The 19,873-nt window shown below is 38.1% G+C and overlaps 1 protein-coding gene across 5 annotated transcripts in view; it reads right to left on the bottom strand.

The window, feature by feature from the left end:
- The window catches only part of LOC107219263 (prolyl 4-hydroxylase subunit alpha-1), a 146,199-nt gene that overhangs the window by 60,590 nt on the left and 65,736 nt on the right, over window positions 1–19,873 (bottom strand). The window lies entirely within an intron of this gene.

Raw genomic sequence — 19,873 nt, forward strand, 5'->3', positions numbered from 1 at the left:
TCAAGTATGCAGGACGCTCCAACCACTTTGGCCTACGTGACTCGGTCCTCGTTCAACTCCTGCACTCGGGACTCTCCCAGACGTTATAGAATTTGCTGAAAAGGAGCGCGTTCCTCACGCGGAACTCGAATCAATTCAAGAGCAATCTAATTCGCTCCTCGTTCCCTGGGACATTCGCTCTACTCTCTTGAACATCATGACCCCACTTTGCGTCGGCAGGCGCCAACCTAATGAACAATGATAAACTTCCTCGATAAGCTGGCGATCTATGCCGTTACGCTACAGGGTAACCATCGATGCGACACGAATGGTTAAAAGAGCCTCGAGTGCCGGCGATGGCCGGTAGATCCAAAAGTTGTGGAATTGCTTGCCTACTTCGAAAGTCAAACAATCAAAACACTCTAATTATCTGTTTAAAAACAGTGTTAGAAAATAATGATTTCCACACGTCTCTGGTCATTGAACTCCTTTCCGCGTGATATCTATACTGAGAAAAATTTCATTTGTTACAGTAACTAGAAAAATTCAGTAAAACAGGTTTCGTTAAAAAAACTGTTTGAATATTGTTGGAATTACGAAAAACGAGGTACGCGTAACCATTTTGCGCTTTTGTCGATCCTTTTTTGGTAATTGCAACGCAAAATCAGTTTGCGAGGTTTGCTCTACTTTTTTAGTTAAACAAGGCTTTAACGTCAATTTATTTTTGCGCAAGCATTAAATTTTCGCAACAGCTACAAGAAAATATAGCGACAGTGATCGTGATGAGAAAGAATATCAACGGATACCGGACTTTCCGGTAACAGCTAGAAAACTAATTTTCATTTTCTACCTAGAACTATATTTTTCGATTGTGGTAAAAAATGATAATAGTTAAGGACTGAGCGGTAACCGGAACTAAGAATTTCTTCCAGTGCACCAGCACTCCACGTCTCAGAAAATTTCACATACTTAGCCGGCCCTGGTTGACCGCCTTGGGGTCATCCAGAATCTTCTCTTACACACTGACTTGCCGGCATGCTTCGAGAACTTGCCAGCAGGTCCATGTGTTATCGCAATCTATTTCCTCCTTTCGTTACATACATATATATATATACGATACATTCACGCTTACTACGGTATGATTATATTTTTTGGTTGTACGATTAAATTATTATACACAAGCTTGATTCTCGTACGGATCTTTTTCCGCTGTGTAACATATAAATGTGCGTCTTTTATTGCGGGTAAGATCTTGTAAGTTAAATCTCACGATTAATCTGAAATGTGGAATTTTTAAAGCCCAGCGGCGTGATGAACGAGTTATTGAAATATAAGCTAAAGTACTGTTCACAATTAGCTCACTAATTTACCAGCTATTCGTACGTTCGCGGTTTCAATATTCTGCTTATTGCCGAAGTTCGAGCTGATCGAAATGGGGGAAAACTCGAGTGTTCTAGAATTCTGCACGTGCAAATATTACAACTGCAATTACCAAAACGTAATTTGCAGGTTCTTGATAGATTTAATTTATTTCCATGCTTCAACGAACACCAGCAGTAAATAGGCGTCTTTATTCTTCATCCTACTTTGTCAAAGATTCTGTCGACAGCACCAGCCTTGGATTTCCAAATTTTACTTACTTTGCTCTCGGATATCAAAAAGAACGGATAATCGATTAAGATACCTTTATTCAAGTAAGTATTAGTTATTTTCAGACCTTCCTCATTGTCAGATGAAGATCTATCCTCGGTGATGTCCGGGCTTGATGCAATCGGACGACTTCAAGAGCTGATATGTGTAAAAAAAAAAAAAAAATCCCAAACTCACCGCTGCCAGAAACACAATAATTTACGACGTGAGTGAGTATAGGTCTACCTACATTATAACTCGCCGCTACGCGTGTAAGTTGAAGAAACGCTTTTTTGCGACTAAATAATATATGGGATCACGTTGAGGCTTGGAGAGAATTTCAGACCTCAGTTACTGGCGTCCGACGTTTATACTCATACATAAAAAGTAAACTGTCTACCATTTGGACGTTTTGGTTGCTTGACGCATAATATTTTTCACTCGTGTAAATACGCATGAGGGAAATGTTTATTATCTCCTATTCTCGTGCTTTTAAAATTTTAGGCTGCTCGTGAATGAGATTTTCACTTGACAAACGTTCGCGTTACGCGACTCAAGTCCTGGATAAGAGATAGCATGGCTTTCGTTCCGCGGTGTAATTGTAACTTTGGAATTGGATTTTTTCCTCGAGTCTATGCTCGGTGGATACCTTTTATTGGTATATAAAAGGACGCTTGTCGTACAACCGGAAGAGAGGAGAACTCGGTGGTTTAGTGATTAGCGTCCTAGGGAAGAGATGCGATAAATTGTCGGTCATTACCCTGCAAGATAGAGAGACAACGATAGAATGAGATGTCAAACAAAATGTGAAATATCTTCCTCGCCGTATCTCATCATTTCTACACTTAGTGCGGTGACTTGCTGTGCTTACACCCACATGCGAGTTTTGAAAGTTGTTTTCAATAATCGAGATTAGTATTATTAGATTTCCTGATGTTTATAGGCATTGATATGTAATTCATACGGTTTTTCGCCATAAAATAATATCTGATTCGAACCAATGTCTTTGATGCATTCCACTTATCAAATTGTGTTTAAATATTGAATTTACACAAAGAAAGATTGAAGATTATAAGATTGAGAAGAATAGTTATTATACGGATGTACGAGTTTCTGAAATACAAGTAATTAATTGACAGTAATTCCAATCGTGAGATTTGAACTTGTGACAAATCGAAAAATCTTAATTGGCGAATTGGTTATACATCAATCGCGGGTTCAAACTTGAAACAGTCGGTACAGTTGAGTAAAAATATTCATTTTGGAGATCAATGAACTGTAACTTTGTTAAAAAAAAAAAACAAATGTCCAAGCATTCTCCACAAATGTCCTAGAATATTCAATTATAGCTTCGTAATTTTGATTAAATTAAGTCTATGATTGCAAACGAGATTTTACGAGTTTCAAACAGTTTTCAACTACTCTGTTTCAACTTCCACTGTGCATCTGGCGATAAAAAACATTTTTCACAGAAACAGCTGTGGTATCCTGAACTTTGAAAAAGATGATAAATCGCTGCTACCGCATTTTAACAAAGTGTGAATATAAAAGTTGGGTTTGAAACACCCCGAATACCAAGGATACGACTTTTAAGTTGTGCGCCTAAAACGAAAGTAGACTTAATTTCGAATGAGATTCTAATTCAAACCTGTAAACTGAATGGACGTTCTGAAACGTTTGTTTCCTCAAGGATAATTAGGCAGAGAATAACAAGCTAGAGCCGGTGCAGAAATCAGAATCTCATCCAGTTGACGAGACATTGTAGCAGCAGTAAATTACTGAAAGTAATCCGGTGTCAGATTGTAGGTAAAAAAAAATTTCTGTTCAAATGAACACGTGATGTGCTAGATTTAGAAAGGCATTCTTTCCAGCCGTTTGTCACTTCCCCACAGTGTCGCAAAAGAGTTTCGCATGTCAGACAATCGTTTCGATGTAAAGTTTATTCATAACATTCGTAACATTCACAGTGACGGTAAGTTATTTGCATGAAAAATCCAAGCCATCGTTATCGCACAGCTTATGGCCACTCTTGGCCCACTTTGTCGCTACTAAATCAATCTTGTCCGGTCCCTGCCTTGTCCAGCAGTGTATTCTATGTACGAATTTTAAAGGTTGAAACACCGTTTTCCTGATCAAAGATACCTACGCTAAGTACACTGCTACACTGGTGACTTGAAATTTTTCTGCGTAATTATTCTTTACGCATATTTCACGATTTACAAAAATCAGAATTGACAAAGGTAGGTAAAATTTCAGCTACCTTACACGAATATTCATTTTCATTTTAAGGTTACGTAGCAGTCCTACCTTTACCGACCGAGCAATGTCACCCTTCTTTCTATATCAAGTAAGGGAATGAACGGAAAGGGTTGAAATCTCGAAGGCGCATCGCTCACTCGCAGATGAATTCAGGAGAGTGTCTCATATCCCGAAAATCATCAAAAAAAATGTGTGGTTTTTTTGACACGTGTTACTATGTAGAAAAGTAACCTAATTTTCATTCGAGATCCACGACGTTTGAACCATTATAAATCAACAATCGAGACGGTATCGTTTCTCACTCTCTAAAGACAAATCAATAATAATGATCATTGACCAATTGCCTGATAAAACTGGCTGAACAATGCGGATCTAATTGCTGCAATCATGCAGTGAAATGCAACAATGTTCAATCAACGTTATTGACGATATACCGCGTGGGTTGAATCAGTTTTAAACTTTGACTGAAAGTAAATTTACCCTACAACTGATCATCGTATCCAGATACAAATTTTCCACAGTTAAAAAGTATCTTATAAACAATGCTCGAGGATTGAAAAAAAAAACTGTTTTTTTTGCGGCGAAATTCACAACTTTTCGGGACTTTCGTACCGTCGACAACCCAACTTCTGAGCCCCCTCTTTATACGGGAGAATGGGACGGGTAGTTGCAGTGTCTTACTTAATCAAGCAGCAGAAACAAATTAATTAAATAACGGAGGACGCGTAACTAATTTAAGTAAATAAAAAATAAAAAAATTAATGACTCATTGCATCCACCGACGCAGATGTCAACGCAGCGTGTAAAACAACGTCATAACTTCTACTGACGCAAATCCCGATCCGCTCCATTCCTCCACAGTTACACGAGCTTCGTTTGTTGTACGCGTTTGACATTGCGGAAATTTTACGCAGCGACGAGCCAATTACTTCGCGGTGGAACCTGTTTTGCACACGCATGGTATGTTGCATATAATACTGCGCTCAAGAGATTTCTGATTGTTATTTTTCCCTCTCTCTCTTCCCCCGTTTCTCCCGCGATTCGTTTTTTTTTTTTTGTTTGTTTTTTTTTTTGTTTTTTTTCATTACCAGTTTGTCGATACCGAGCGCCACTAATTAGCCTCTCACATTCTGCACGCTGTGATTAGCTGCAGAGAAGATGAACGCCGCCGTCGCTTCGTTGTACAAGTTCACAATTCTACACAATGTCGCGCCGCACTGTGCGGAAAAAAAAAAAAATAAATAAAATGAATAAATGAATAAAAAAAATTTCACGCATACTGAACACGCGGTGGAGGATGCAGCAGGAGCGAAACGGCAAAGTAAGTATGCGCGCGTAAAGAGGGAAAGAGAAATGAAAAATAAAAATAAATAAAAAAAAAAAAAAAAATTAAAGAGAAGGAACAAACGGATTAAAATGAAATGAAAATAGGAGGAGGGAAAATGAAAAGCTAATAAAAAAAAAAAAAATACAAAAAGAAAGAAAAAGAAGAAAAAAAAAAAGAAAGATAAAGAGAAATTGTCAGCAGTGGAAGCGAAACGGAACGAGTGCTTGCCCTACTCGAATCCGGAATACAATGGAATCCAACGAACGTCGCGTGGTGTCAGTTGCAGCACCTATATAAATACAACCGCGTTGTAGGCACGGTGCATGAGACACAGGATGGTCGGTTATTAGCTGATATCCGTGGGGTTAAGTGCACACTGATTGTGAGGCTCAGACCGGAACGTATTTTCACCAGCTCGATTCTCCGCGTCCAGTTTGTTATCCGTATTATATGCATGTAAGGTTGGTGATATCTTGGTCTGTCTAGTGCGAGGCGAGAGTTTTGTCGTAGATTCGTAGTTATTATGATTATTGCAAATGCGAAGATGATAGCAAAAAAAAAAAAACAAAAAAGAAAATGTTCAAGTTCCAGAGATTGGTATTTTTGCACTTTTGTTAACGATCGCGACAACATTTATTCATCTATGTGATGATATTTTTGGGTGAGAATAAGTCTGCGGTAGGTATAAATGAATCGATACTTTTGTACGACAGAAGACCGTATCCAGATAACTGGGTGCAGAATATCGTTAACTGTGATTCAAAAGTTTAGAACGGAATTGTAAATTAGACGATGAAAAAAATGGGCTCCCTGAATCAGTTATAATGCGGTTGATAATTGCTGACATTATCGCGGTAAAACTGACGGTGGCACAGTTTGTATTAAAATAGTATATTGTGTTACGAGGGCGGAAAGTAGGAGATTCCCGATGAGTGTGAGGTTTGCAGCATGAACCAAGGTGAGTGTTGTAATCACACGAGTCAGATATCGCCCATCCGCACGGGTGACACGTGCTATTTTTTTGCAACACCTGTGAAGGATAGTTTGCTTTGAGAAGCAACGAAAGCTTCACAGACAGCGCGTGAAATCGGAGTTAGATAACTTACGCTAAATGACACATCGCATAAAATTGAGACATTCGAAAGCGCGCATGCGCCAAAGAAAACCCTAGTGTGTAAAACCGAGCGTTTTAATTGCGCGCATGAGCCAATCTTGTTTTACGGTACTGTTCGGATATGGAGCACTTTGCGCACCGTTAACAGGATTCGAAAATCTAACTTTCTAGGCAGGTGTTGGAAAAAAGAAAATACCGCGATTACTTTTATTTCATACAAGCATCTGAATCAACGATACGAATCGACTTAATTTTCAATAAGACTAACGAGTATTTTTCACATTCGGGAGCATTGTTCTATTTTCTAACGTCATCGCTTACTTTTGACTGCTGTGTAATTGTAACTGCATAATGAAATCGACGGTTATAACGATAGCCAAAGGATAGGGGAATGGCTCAAAAGAAACGTAACGATGAAACTGATATTGCTTATAGCCATTGAATATTATGCGGTTATCACCGCAATATCGTTTTTGTTACAGCTTTAACGGAAAGCAGAACAGTAACTTTTTTCTTCATGCGGATTAGGAAGAAATGGGAAAGAAGGCTTTTCGAGCTTGTGGAAATATATCCAAGCACCGTGCAGAGTTCAGCTGATAGACTCGGTTGGCTTAACGGAAGTCGATCAAGCGGATTGGAAAAAAAGAAGTATCGTTCAGGCGTTCGGATCACCAAACTGTTTATTATATCAACCTGGGCCGTCGGCGTCGCGTCGCGTCGGTTTACACTGATCAATTTGTCTGTCCCGACATATCCTACAAAATCCTGTGGATTTAAAGCGTAACCCACAGTTACGGCCCGGCATTTTGCGTTGATGGAAAAAGAAATAATGACAAATTCGACAAATTGCGAACGTAAAAGAGCGTTTTGCGAATTCGTTGCCGCGCTTTAATAAGGGTACAGACGCCTATAACTGAAAGCTTTTTTTGTCAAGTGATCTACTTTTGTGTCTTGAATATTTTTTATAGACTCTGCAATATCATGATTCTATTCGAAAAGACGTGCTTTAATTTTTTCAGATTTTCGATAAAAATACGCTTGATTTTGGATTGACAATGTTAAAGCTATTTTTTGACCAGAGAAAAAAATAGGCGAAAACAAACTTTTCACGCATATATCACGCAATGGTTTAAAGATCAGCAAATGAAACAATGTAGTTTCTTCTTCTAACTTAAGGTACAATAATCCGCCAAGGGATTAAAAGCATTCAAAGGGTCGAGGAAAATAATGCCTCATTTAGAGGCAGAATTAACCTCCATCACAGATGTAATACTGTAATAAAATGACATGAAAAACGTCGATAAAACTTTTCAATCTTCATTCACCCCCCCGTCATTTGTTTTAGCGAAACAATCACTCGGGGCTCTGAAAGCTTAGCAAGTTCACCTGAGAACTTGAAAATGAACTTTTGGTCGTGGGTGCATCGATCGATCTCGAATCTACGGTATAACAATTTCGCCGTACTGCAGGGAAAACTTGGTCGAGAATGCAGGCGGGTGTATGAACAGTGTATATCTATAAGCGGCAACTTCAGGGCAGTTAAGAAAGCGAAGATTGCAGTCTCGGTGAATTTTTTTTCTTTCCCCTCCACTGGGCAACAATATAACAAATTAACAAGTATGTAACTATAAATTTTTTACTCAATTTTTCTAGTTACTATAACAGATGAAATCTTTCTCGGTGTAATTAAAAAATTTCGTTCAATTTTATTTCCAGAGTATTGTTCAGGACTTAAGCGTGAATGTAAAATATAGGCATACCGGTGTAAGAAAGTGACCGAATGCCAGGGTTTGATTTATTGATGGTGTTGGAAAGTTTCTAGCCCTTGAGAACAATGGACATGAAGGGACGAGTTACCCCGTAGACGCGAACCCCGTAATTCTAAGTACCCGTAGTTTTCAAGTGCCTTGCTGAGTCTGCGGCTCATGTACGAGTCGTATGAGTAGGAACGTTGACGATTCACAGCCCACCCTAATTTCTAAAAAGGAAGGTGTCCTCCCCTTTCAATCTTTGGCCAAAGGGGGAATTTCTCTTCAGGAAACGCTTCAGTTGCTTACAAACGACCGGACGAGCCACGAGCCACGAGAAATCTAAATTAACATCAATATTTAGTATCAACTCAGGACTTTGAACTATAGCAAATAAATTTGTGAAATTACAATTTTCCGTCGAATTTTATCGTCGTTCAATATTAATATGCCACGACCTTTGATCTTGTACTTTCAAGTTTCCCATACGTAAAGTTTGTAAGCACAGCTACCGTGAACTTTACGGTAGTAACAAGGGTCTACTCGTAAATAATTCACTAATCGAACATTGCGGTGCCTCTACAGCGTAATGTGGAAATGTAGAAGAAAAAAAAAAAAAAATCTCGTCAAATTATGAATATAGCACACAAAGTATGATCTTTGCAGCTAAACGCAAGAGAGAAAGTAATTCCCTCGTTTTGGGGGATTGGGATATCTGGAAGTTGAGAGTTGTTCGGGGTGAATACAGAGCGAGAAAGGTGGGTGAAGATTTTGGGAAAAGATTTAGGAAATGTTTATCTTGCTGGTGAATCTCTCAATTATTGTTCCCAGATAGCCCGAAGGCCCCGACCTCCCTCACTCACTCACTCTCCCTACCTACCGAGAAAGGGGAGAGAGACTCTCGAACACATATTTTTCTGGCAACGATGAAGAGTGGGCGACTCGAAGCCGAGGTGAGTCCTGCTGTGATATGAGAAAATGGGAAACGCGTTCGATGAGAAACTGCTTGCCAAACGTGGATTCAAAGTACGAACTCCCCGAATGAAATCAACCACGTCGCCGAGGAAGAAAAGCCCGATCAAATTTGATCCGAGTCAAAAATATTCGGTTTTCGACCCTCGGGAACTCAAATCTCAAGTCATTTTTGAGTCGCATAGCCGGCGTTTCGATAAAACAGCAAAATTTCGCAAAAACTCAAGAGAGCAAAAAATTCTACACCGAATCATGTCCTCATATGACGGGAAACGGAATTGGATTATCAAATTGAGAAAAATGAAATTCTACTTATCGACGGAATCTGGGGAATTTTGGTGAAATAATTTCTTTTTTCATAATTTGTTAATCCGACTGCGTGATTCCGACATACGAGAACATAATTCGATGTAGAATTTTCTACTCTACACGATGATCGAGTCATTTTTCATCTACCTACATCAGTTTTCGAGAAAAACGGAAAAAACCTCAAATTTCGATGTTTCCTCGAAACGCCGGTTACGCGGCTCAAAAATTACTTCGGATTTGAGTTCCCGCGGATCGAAAATCCCGAAAAACAAAACCCCAACCGCATACCGAATATTTTGCAATTCAGACCTATTTTGGCAGGACTAAGAATCCGCGTGCACGTACATCACGCGTATATGCCGGGTGTTATTCACCCTATAAATCGCGAGTCTCCCTTTTCGCGCTGCCCTCATCTCTTCGCCCTTTACACCGTCGAGGGGTTACCGCGATAGTGGGGAAAGGTAAATGTGCCTTAAAACAAAAGACAGCCAGGGGGGGAGGAGGAGGAGGGTGCAAAAGCTCTCGAGCTTGCAGTCTACCCTCCACCCTCCACCCTCTACCCGTGATTGTCGGATTTCTTCCCATTCCTTTTACTATAGTTGCAATTGATCCCGGGTCCAAGTTTTTCCTCACATCACACGGAGCTAAACGCTCGGATCCGGTTTTCAAAATCGCATTTGTAAGCCTCACTCCATCTCGGTATCTCTGTATCGGCGTGGGCTTATCGCACAGGAAGAGACAGTTGGATATATCTCGCTAAGCGTGCGGTTGCTCTGCATGCCGCCGAGGGTGTGGAAACGATAAGAAATTTTTCACCGGGGAAGAGAACGAGTGCCAGCAGCCGAGTATCAGATCCAACGTCGGAGAATGAATCGTCGGTCATAATCATGTTTCTTGGAGAAAAATGATCGAATAATGCGTGTACAGGGCATTCCGCGGACTTTTTACCACGCTGCGTGCTTTGCTCGTTTCCATTTTTTTTTTTTTTTCATTTTTTTTTCATTTTTACTCACGCGACATTAATTATCAACGATATATAAGTACGACGGTGTCGTCACGGTCTTTTTGAATTGCTTTTAAAAATATTTCTCACGATTCAAAATCAGTTATTCAAGTCAAAAACAGAGAAACATATTTTTCCTTGGTTGAGATATACGTATGATTTTCATCAAAAGTAAATCAAGTTAAGTGAAAACTAAATATTTCGCGCGTTGAACATTCTCCTCTTATCAAATCGACAACAAGTGTTTCAAGTTTATTTTACATTTGACTTTTCCAGAATATTAAAAGAATCTCGGAATCAATACATCAATATTATTCATCGCCAAAGTGTGTGAAAATTAAATTCTACAAAAACGTATTAATATCAACACAAACAATTCAAACGTATGAAATGAACAGCCTGGCAGTGATTTTCAGAATTATCTACAATGGAACATCATTAACTTTTTACACTTCATTTCTATTCTGAATACATCTGACAAAAGTGAGACCAGCGAATACAGCGAGACAAAGTTGCAGTTAGCCAAATGTAGGAATATATGAATGGCTGCACAAAGCCTGCGGTTGTAACTATTGGACAATAATGGATGTACACTTGCAGCAGGGAAATTGTACCGAAGTTAACTTTCCACTTCGGTGGGTGGAGGACGTCTAGCTCGTTGCGGTTCAAACACCGATTTGAAGTCTAACGAAATTATTATTTGATGCAAAATCGTCTGGCTTTACACGAGACATTATTCACTCTGTAATTGCATGCCTTCGAAATGAAGTAAAAAAAAAAACAAAAAATAAACTGTGTCGATAATAATAATGATGATGATGATGATGATAATAATAATAATAATAATAATAATAGTTAACGAGTGAAAATTGAAAACTGAGATATTCGCGCCGGGAATAAATTTGTTCCGAGTAGCGAATAAATAATTCATTGGAAACAAAACAAAAAAATTAATATTATTCAGCGCCGAAGTTTGGGGATTTTTTTTTTCTATTTTGAATAAATCCAAGATTTATCATATTTAAAATAATTCCTTACAGGCTGAGGAAGAAGTAGCCGGATGATAGAAGAAGTAGTAGCTTTTTTGCAACGTGCACGAGTGAATGATGTAACGTTCCGAGTCCTCATTAAAATAGTTCACGCTCAGTTTAGTTCGTTAAATGTTTCAACAGGAGAGATTTTTCCACTAAAACTAATTTCGGAGTGGCGAACGACACGGAGAGCATTTTTTTGAATTTTCTACTGCCGCGATTTTATAACCGGAAGTTGATGAATATTATAAAAATTCTGTCGGATTCTCAACGAATCGTTGATATTTTTTCGAAATTTGAACAGCGAATAGAATCGGTCTTGCAGTTTGTTCGAAATATTTTCGAAAAAACTCAGCTAAGGGAGGATCGTATTACACGGGAATTTACAAAAAAAAAGAATATTGGAAAGAGTGTTAGTGTTTACCCCCCCCCCCCCCCCCCCCCACATATCCGGATCCTTGACTTTTTGTTTTACAAAAGCTGATAAAAAAGTTCGAGCGTCGACTACTATTGGGATCAATATATATATACATTATCATTTATTGAAATATACGTCGTGTAACATTCGCGAATGAGCGTTTTTTCCATCAAGTAAATGACAATTTATCCGGTTACATTTATCACTCAGGTACTTGCTAATAGCCAGGCAATTCTTTAGTTGGATCAAATGATTATTTATTTTAGGTGTACGATCTATCAATGCCCTCAACTCGGTGTCACAGTTTGCAGGCCCAACCGACTGACGACATTGGAATAATGGATGGTTCTTATGGGTATAGATGGATGGGTCTTTTCGGTTTCCTCGCTGTCATCGAAACTGCCCGGGTTGTCCCATGGGATGACGAAATTTGTCACCTGATCTATCGTTTCGTATTTCTCTCCGTTCGCAGCTTATGAGTTTTCGAGTTTGCCACATCCGTTAGCAGACGTAAGTGGCGTTAAACTTTTTGTCTATTCGATGTTCTTATAATACGAAATTTCGTTGCTCGTTAAGATAAATTTTGAAATTTGTATTACAAATTTTCTTTGGAATCGTCATTTCTTATTCGAAATTTCCTGCCGTATTAAAGTTTATATCGAAGTGTATACATAAATGTATATTCAAAAATATCTACCTGCTCTGATCAAATCCCAGGTTACTACAAATTATTACCACTATTTTATTACAGATGGAAAAAACATCTTCAACACTTCTGCCAATATTAATGGGACGTCGGAGATCCGTTAAATACAGCAAATTTTATTCAACAATTTTTCATTTTCGTAAGCAATGAAATCTCTAGAAACTTTGGCAAATAATGGGGCTTATGATTGTGCTGGTGGGTTGGCTCAGAATCAGTAGAGTTAGAAAAATTAACAATATTTGCAGATACTTTTCACTCAATTCAAGGTTACGATACGTTGCTACATCTGAATCGGATATTTTTTCTATATTATCATCCATATTCGGATATTTTTTTAGTCAATCCGCAAGCACAATCACAAGTTCTATCATTAACCAAAGTTCGAAGAGATTTCATTATTCAGAACACCCCTAAAAATTATAACCTCAGACTAAAATAACCAATATTACTGGGCAATTTGAAAATGACTTTCAAGGAGTTCGCTTTTCAAAAGTAAATTATATATATATATATTTTTTTTATAATGGTTGAATAAATCTCGGACATTCCTAAAGATGCGTAGTAGCGATTTTTACAGTTACGTTACGAACTTCATCCTCGTTAGTACGATAGGATTGTTAGTGAGAGAAAATTGTTGACGTCATTGTTCAGCATGATACAATTGACGTTGTTTTGCAAAACACATCTTTGAAGGCTTTTAAATGTACTCGAGGATACCGAGAATAAATCTATGCATAATTGGACGAAGCACCAGCAGGGCGTAAATCTTAAAAATTGCATCACGAAATCACCGTGTCGTTTCGGTAATCCCAACTAGAATCAAATCATCGTAAGTAATCCTTGCCTCGAGTAGATCGCAGGCTGCAGCCGCGTTCGTGGTTTGCAGCTTTTTTTACGATTCTTTTCGAATAAAGCAACCTCGTAAATAACTGGGCAACGATTGAATCGGGTCAACCCGTCAACGGCACCAAACGTGAAATATGCTTCTCTTCCCCGGCCATCCTGACAATGACTGACAATAAAATTTATGGCGAATCGTTGAATTCAATGAACTCGAGCAACAAAAAAGTTCATATGCCTTACGGACAAGGCTGTGTAAATTTTCAAATAATTTCAATTCAAACGTGCATTAAAAATACACACTGGATTGTTGTATTTTTTATTTCCACTTTACGTTATCGCACATCCCCCTTTGGAATTTTCATAATATTCTCGATAATTTCTCTATTTCGAATATAAACTCGACTGCAACATTTCATACTGGTTCTTACTTTTAACAACATTTGAATACAACTCATCCAAATTCAGTCTTCTAATTTTTTCGATCACGGATTATATTTTTCAATGAGCACTGTGCTGAGTCTTGTTTTTATTTGCGGTATTATTTATTTTTTTGTTACGCGTGAATTATGTTGTATCGATTACCGACACCGGAGAGTCTGGCGATTTATGACATCGAGATCGAAAGTAGACCCCGCAGAGATTTACCGGGAACCTTTTAGCTTGAGCCTGTAGCTTGAGTCAACAGTTGCCGACGACGTTCGGGCCGTTTGGTAAGGTTTTGGTACAGTCCGACAAAAAGTATGTATGGAAAGAATAAATACGACGAAATACGAGATTGATCAACGATGCAATTGATGTCGATTTCGGACTTGGAGAGTTTTTAAGACACTAAACGAAGAATTATTAAAAGTCAGTGGTTACCAGAGAATGAGCATTGACGTATAAATCAGTCGCCACCAATTAAGCCAAACTTTTTTCTACTCAAATGGCGATTTTTCAACTTTAACCCAATTTTTCATAGATCTCAACTCGATTGCTCATTCAGTTCTACTTTCCAACTAGTGTAATAATTGAACGCGATTTTAATTTTTGCCGTACAAAATTTTTGTCACTATAGACCGTTCAGTTTTATATTCAATATTCGAACACTTTGATCGTTTGCAACAAGTAATGTATGCTGGAGTAAATTGTTTTTTTATTTATTTTTTATTTTTCGTTAGTTCCCTCAACAAGTTAGTCGAATTTCCGGTAGGTACAAAATTGTATATACATACTGCAAAATGACCCTGTGTTAAAAAAAAAAAAAAATAAATAAATAAAAAACAATGGTCAAACGCTGTAATGGAATTGCGGAGTTGGCAAAAAGTACTCCCGGAAACGAACCGGCAGCTTTGCAGTTTTCACTTGGAACTGGTATTCTTTGGCGATACAATATTCATCGAATGACTTTGGAAACTGTCGATATATTTCACTCAGATGGACGCCAATTTATAAGCCAATTCTATCAGGTTGTTTCGAACTAAATCCTATTGTTCGAATACTATAGAAGTTGAATCCCCTTTGGTGGAGAGTGAAACTTTGACAGAAGTCCTATTTGCGTCGCTATATAGCTATAGGGGTGGTTGTTTCGGCCTACTGCAAAATTTGTACAACAGTGCCAAAATTCGCAATAACTGTAGACGTATTTATACATGCATCACTGAGAGAAATTTTCAATTCCCGTTACCGCTCAGTCCTTAACCATATTCATTTTTTACCACAATCGAAAAATATAGTTCTAGGTAGAAAATGAAAATTAGTTTTCTAGTTGTTACCGGAAAGTCTGGTATCCGTTACTATTCTTTCTCATTACGATCACTGTTGCTATATTTTCTTGTAACTATTGTGAAAATTTAATGCTTGTGAAATTTCGAATCAGTTTCGTTGATAGGTTCATATACGACTAAATTTTTTTAATCAGTGTAGCTGACACGTGTATCTTTTCGTTGTCTTAACTAATACTCGATACGTAAAGAGAATAAAAAACGACGGGAAAACATTTTTAATCATCCGTACAACGAGTTTTCACGCAGAGATAAAACCATGGGCGAGTAATCAGTGGATGCAAAGTTCTAAAGCATAAAGCTGACTCTATACGCGGTTATAAACCACAAGTTGGCTTAAATCTGTTGATCAGATTCATTTTACCAGAGAACGATATAATCGCGCTTGCAATGAATATATTATACAGGAACGTGACAAGTTATGCGAAGCTAACGGTGTCAAGCACAGCTTGCAACTAGCTGGATGAAAAAGCCCTGTGACTGCAACGCGGAATGGCGCCAAAATGCTTTAGGACAAATTATCCTGACCATTATAACCGCTGACAATGGAAAATGGATCTACGGAAAAAGAAGCAAGACGTTGTCGGATCTACACGCGGGTGTGAAATAAGTATGCGTGATACGAATTCGCTGCTGCGATCATCGTTGCAGACCCATAATTCGAGGGAGAGCTTTTAACGCCTGCCGTACCGACCGAGGATCCTCTACGCCACGCTTTTACCAACGATACCAAATCACTTCCCACCCCTCCCTCCCCCCCTCTCGCTCTCTCTCTGTTCAGATCTTATCGAATTCCGTCTCGATTCCGCGATTTTAACGAGTTACCCCACAGTTTACGAGCCTGCTGCCCGGAGAACAGCTGCAAGCTTGAAAAACGATACCTCAGGGTTTTTGTACCATCAAAAGTCCACGGTATATACGGAGTATACATACGAATGGGATATTTCACACGGATTCGACTGACGTGCGAAGCTGAACGTAGAGCTTTATATCGGATTGGATTTATAAGTTTTTGGATAATTTTTACATTTTTATTTTTATTTATTTTTTTTTCCTAATCAAGTTTTGACCGATAAATCTAGGAATCTCCGTCAATTTTTCTGCAGTTTTTCAAGATTCTGTCACTTTGAATGCGAATTTTTTTCATTGCATTTCAGTAAATCATCGAGCTTGTTTAACTTTTTATCAATTAGGTTAAATATTCACGTAAAGAGGTATTGGTGAAATTTTTCACGCACAAACTTTTTTCTTGAATCCATTTGTACTTCGTACAAATAGTTGATTGATTGTTTGTTCAGATTTTGCTGCACTTTGAGGATAATTTCGGTGATTCCATGTCAATATTATCAAAGCGACTTTTAACTTTTCAATGACGACTGTTTAAATTTATCTGTATACTTGCTACACAAGATGGAAAAAGTGGACTAAATGTTCAAATTTTCCGTAGCTACCATTTTATTTTTGGGGATGAATGTGAAAACCAGGATTCGTCATATTATTGACAATAATCGAATTCAGGTCACTAGCAATTGAAATTATTCGGAAATAGTTGTTCTACGCGACAAATTTGATGAATAATTTTTGAGTTTTGGAACCGTGGAAGAGAAAATGCACATAGGTATACGTAATCTGCGATTATAATAAGCAATATTGTAACAAATTCCGTGGCAATGGTATGCAAAAAAACTTCAAGGCGCATATTCGTTGTGAATTGTTTAAGAAAATAACGTGGTTCGTTTTAATTTCTCTTTCATGAATTCGGTAAAAAAAATTGTGTACAGATAAAAACCTAAAAGAATAAGAAAAATCATGAGAAACAAGACTTACACTGGCTGAGTTAGCGTGGAATACCCTATACAAATGCATCTCCAGGTTTCGGGTAAAATGATCACAGAAATTACATTCAAGCAGGATTGGCTTATGGATGTAGGTAGGTATTATTTGAGGGATGCATTTTACTTCGATTCGTGATTATGTAGAAGTGCTACCGTAATTTAATCCACGAAATTTGTGTCCAACAATGAAACTGGGTGCTAATCGTAGGCACCAGCCGTAGAACTATTTACCCGTTAAAGGAGGTTTTCTTTTCTTCTTTTTACCACAAACACTTATCCCTGTTTATCAACTTGTCATCTCACGACCCAATAAGGCACGTAATTTGAATATTAAGCCAAGCTTTTTCCTACTCCACTGATTCGACTTTTATGCTAATGATCCTCTTCTACTAATGGAGTCAAAATTCTTGAACATGCGTGCACTCACTTCTACATATAGTATATTAGATATTGTTAGTTTTCACGTTAAGCAGAATTAATACCCTAAATGTAATTTACTTGAAAATATAAATTTGTGAATTTAAATCATCATTGAATCGTAATGTATGATTGAAAATTCGCAAAAACTAGCGCAAGACATGAACCAAAATGAATTTGACTTGAATAGAATCGCGTGAATTGACACGAATTCGATAAAATTGTTCTTCCCACTCTGTGAACTTTGTCACATACGAATAATTTGCAAGACAACAATTTGCAGAACCAGGGCATCAAGTTAAGTAAATACAAGTAAAAGCTCGCTGAGTGTCATGTCAATGTCAGTATATTTATATTATATGCGTAATTTTACATCATTTGTAATGTCCGACACATACGTGAAGTTCTCAATGACTTATTCTCAACCATCAACCGATGAAAACACAAATTTCCAAATTATATGTAAATCATCGCACGCGGTTTTGAAGAGACTTGAACCAATCTGAAATCGTCGAGCTAAATGCACGGATTTTGAGTGAACCAAGATGTGCTTGTTCCAAGAGAGTACAATGTTCAACAAAATACATGCGATCGATTAAACAAAAGCTTTGTGATATAATACAATGAGTGCGTATAATCAACATAAGCTTGATTTTGTCAACTGAAATTCCCTTACGAGAAATAGGCATTGGTAGATCACGAGACAGTTGACGATCGAGTCAAGCCAATTGTTCCTTTAGGTACCTCGTATCGTGTCTATGAATATAAGGGCAGGGCGCAAGTTTAACAATTGCTTAAATTACGCCGCTGCCCTTTTCACCAGTTTGCGCGACCCGCGGCTTAATTCCGTCTCCACGTGTGCCTATAATAATTCAACCTCGTCGCCATATACATCGCATACACACGTAGGCGTAAAAGGTATGTAGGTATTGACAGTGATTCAAGACGATTGAGGACACGAGTCGGTTCAAGTGGTATCATAACTGAGAATACAATCCAAGATTCCTAATGGAATATACGTGATGAGATGCCCAAGTCCGAGATTTTAGAAGCTGTTCAGAGCTCTCTGAGACGACATATTAATGAGGTTGAAGTTGGTAACGTTGATTTAACGATGCGTGTGCAGAAGAAATGGTTAATTGAACCCTCGGGATTTGCTGAAATTCAGCTAGTAAGTTATAACAAAGAAAACATGTTCATATTTTGAAAAGTAAGCTCTTTCAAAGTCGGTCTAAAATAGTACAATAACCATTTTTTCCATTATGTTTCGTTACGTTAACGTTACTAACTTCACTCCATCAACAATAAGTACCTGCAGTACATCGCGGCTGCGTGAACTTGACTGAAACGAAGTGGTGGGCTGACCCGGGGGTTTCTCACAACAGTCGCAAGTGGATCCACGTGGCGTGCGGTTGGCAGTTCAGAGTGTCCGAAGGTTTGTTCACACAAATTCTAAGAGAGGCAGACGGTAAGAGGGACAAGCCTATCTTTGAAAGCCTGAATTCCACGCGATGGAAAAGAAATTTTTCAGATGATAAAATTGACCTTATCCGAACACTGAAGATGAACCATTCCAAACATGCTATAACTTGCTTGTTCCATCAAACCAAATGAACCTTTTACCGTTGAAAGCAATCGTGTGATAACATTTTAACTTGTATGAATTCGCATTTCAAATTGAAGTCCGGCAATGCTAAGGACAAATTCTCGGTTGGTTATACTGCTTAAAACTACGAATGCATTCAAAGAAGACGTATCTATTCAAACTTCGCGCGCAGATGGGATTCAATCCCAGGCGCTACGGTTGCCACGAGTGTATTCATGTTACGTGTAAGAGAACTTTCAGTGAAATTTTCAAATCATTCATAAACAATCGAATGAAACTCGAAATTCCACAAATTTTGAATGAAGAGAAGCCTCGTCAATTGAGGAAAATCACACTCAGATCCGTTCGATTGTTCTCCAGATATCGGGAGAAGGAAAGTTGGAAAAATCGAGGACAATGCTCGGATGTGATTCTGTAGAATTTGAAACGTCGAGATACCGTAAAAACCCCGACTTTCCGATTTGAGGGTGATTATAATAACTTCCCTTGTTCTTTTTTTTTCTTCATAAATAAGCAGCGGAAAGTTTAAAATCGAAACAGGAGGAAAAAAACAAAAAACAAAACACTCTGTAGTTATTGAAACAAAAAAAAAAAGTTCTCATACGGTCAGAAAGAATTGGTGGAATATGAAAAAGTGTCGGAATTGATGACCCTGGTTTCGGTTTATCGATCATTGGTAATTGGTGACGTTTAATTTGACAGTGAGTCAAGAAATTTGTCGATCGTGAAAGCACGAAACTCTTGTGAATAAATTTGTTCGTCGTTCGAGCACTAAAGCTTCTTTTCAATAGAATTTAGAAAGTCTATACAATCTATTGAAATATGACAAACTTGAAAACTTTCAAGTTATTCATCATTCATCGCTATATGGTAACAACGATTTATCACCAATAAGACGAGTTTCCCGAATAATA

Source organism: Neodiprion lecontei, chromosome 1 (genome assembly GCF_021901455.1).
Source record: "Neodiprion lecontei isolate iyNeoLeco1 chromosome 1, iyNeoLeco1.1, whole genome shotgun sequence".
NCBI classification, from domain to species: domain Eukaryota; kingdom Metazoa; phylum Arthropoda; class Insecta; order Hymenoptera; family Diprionidae; genus Neodiprion; species Neodiprion lecontei.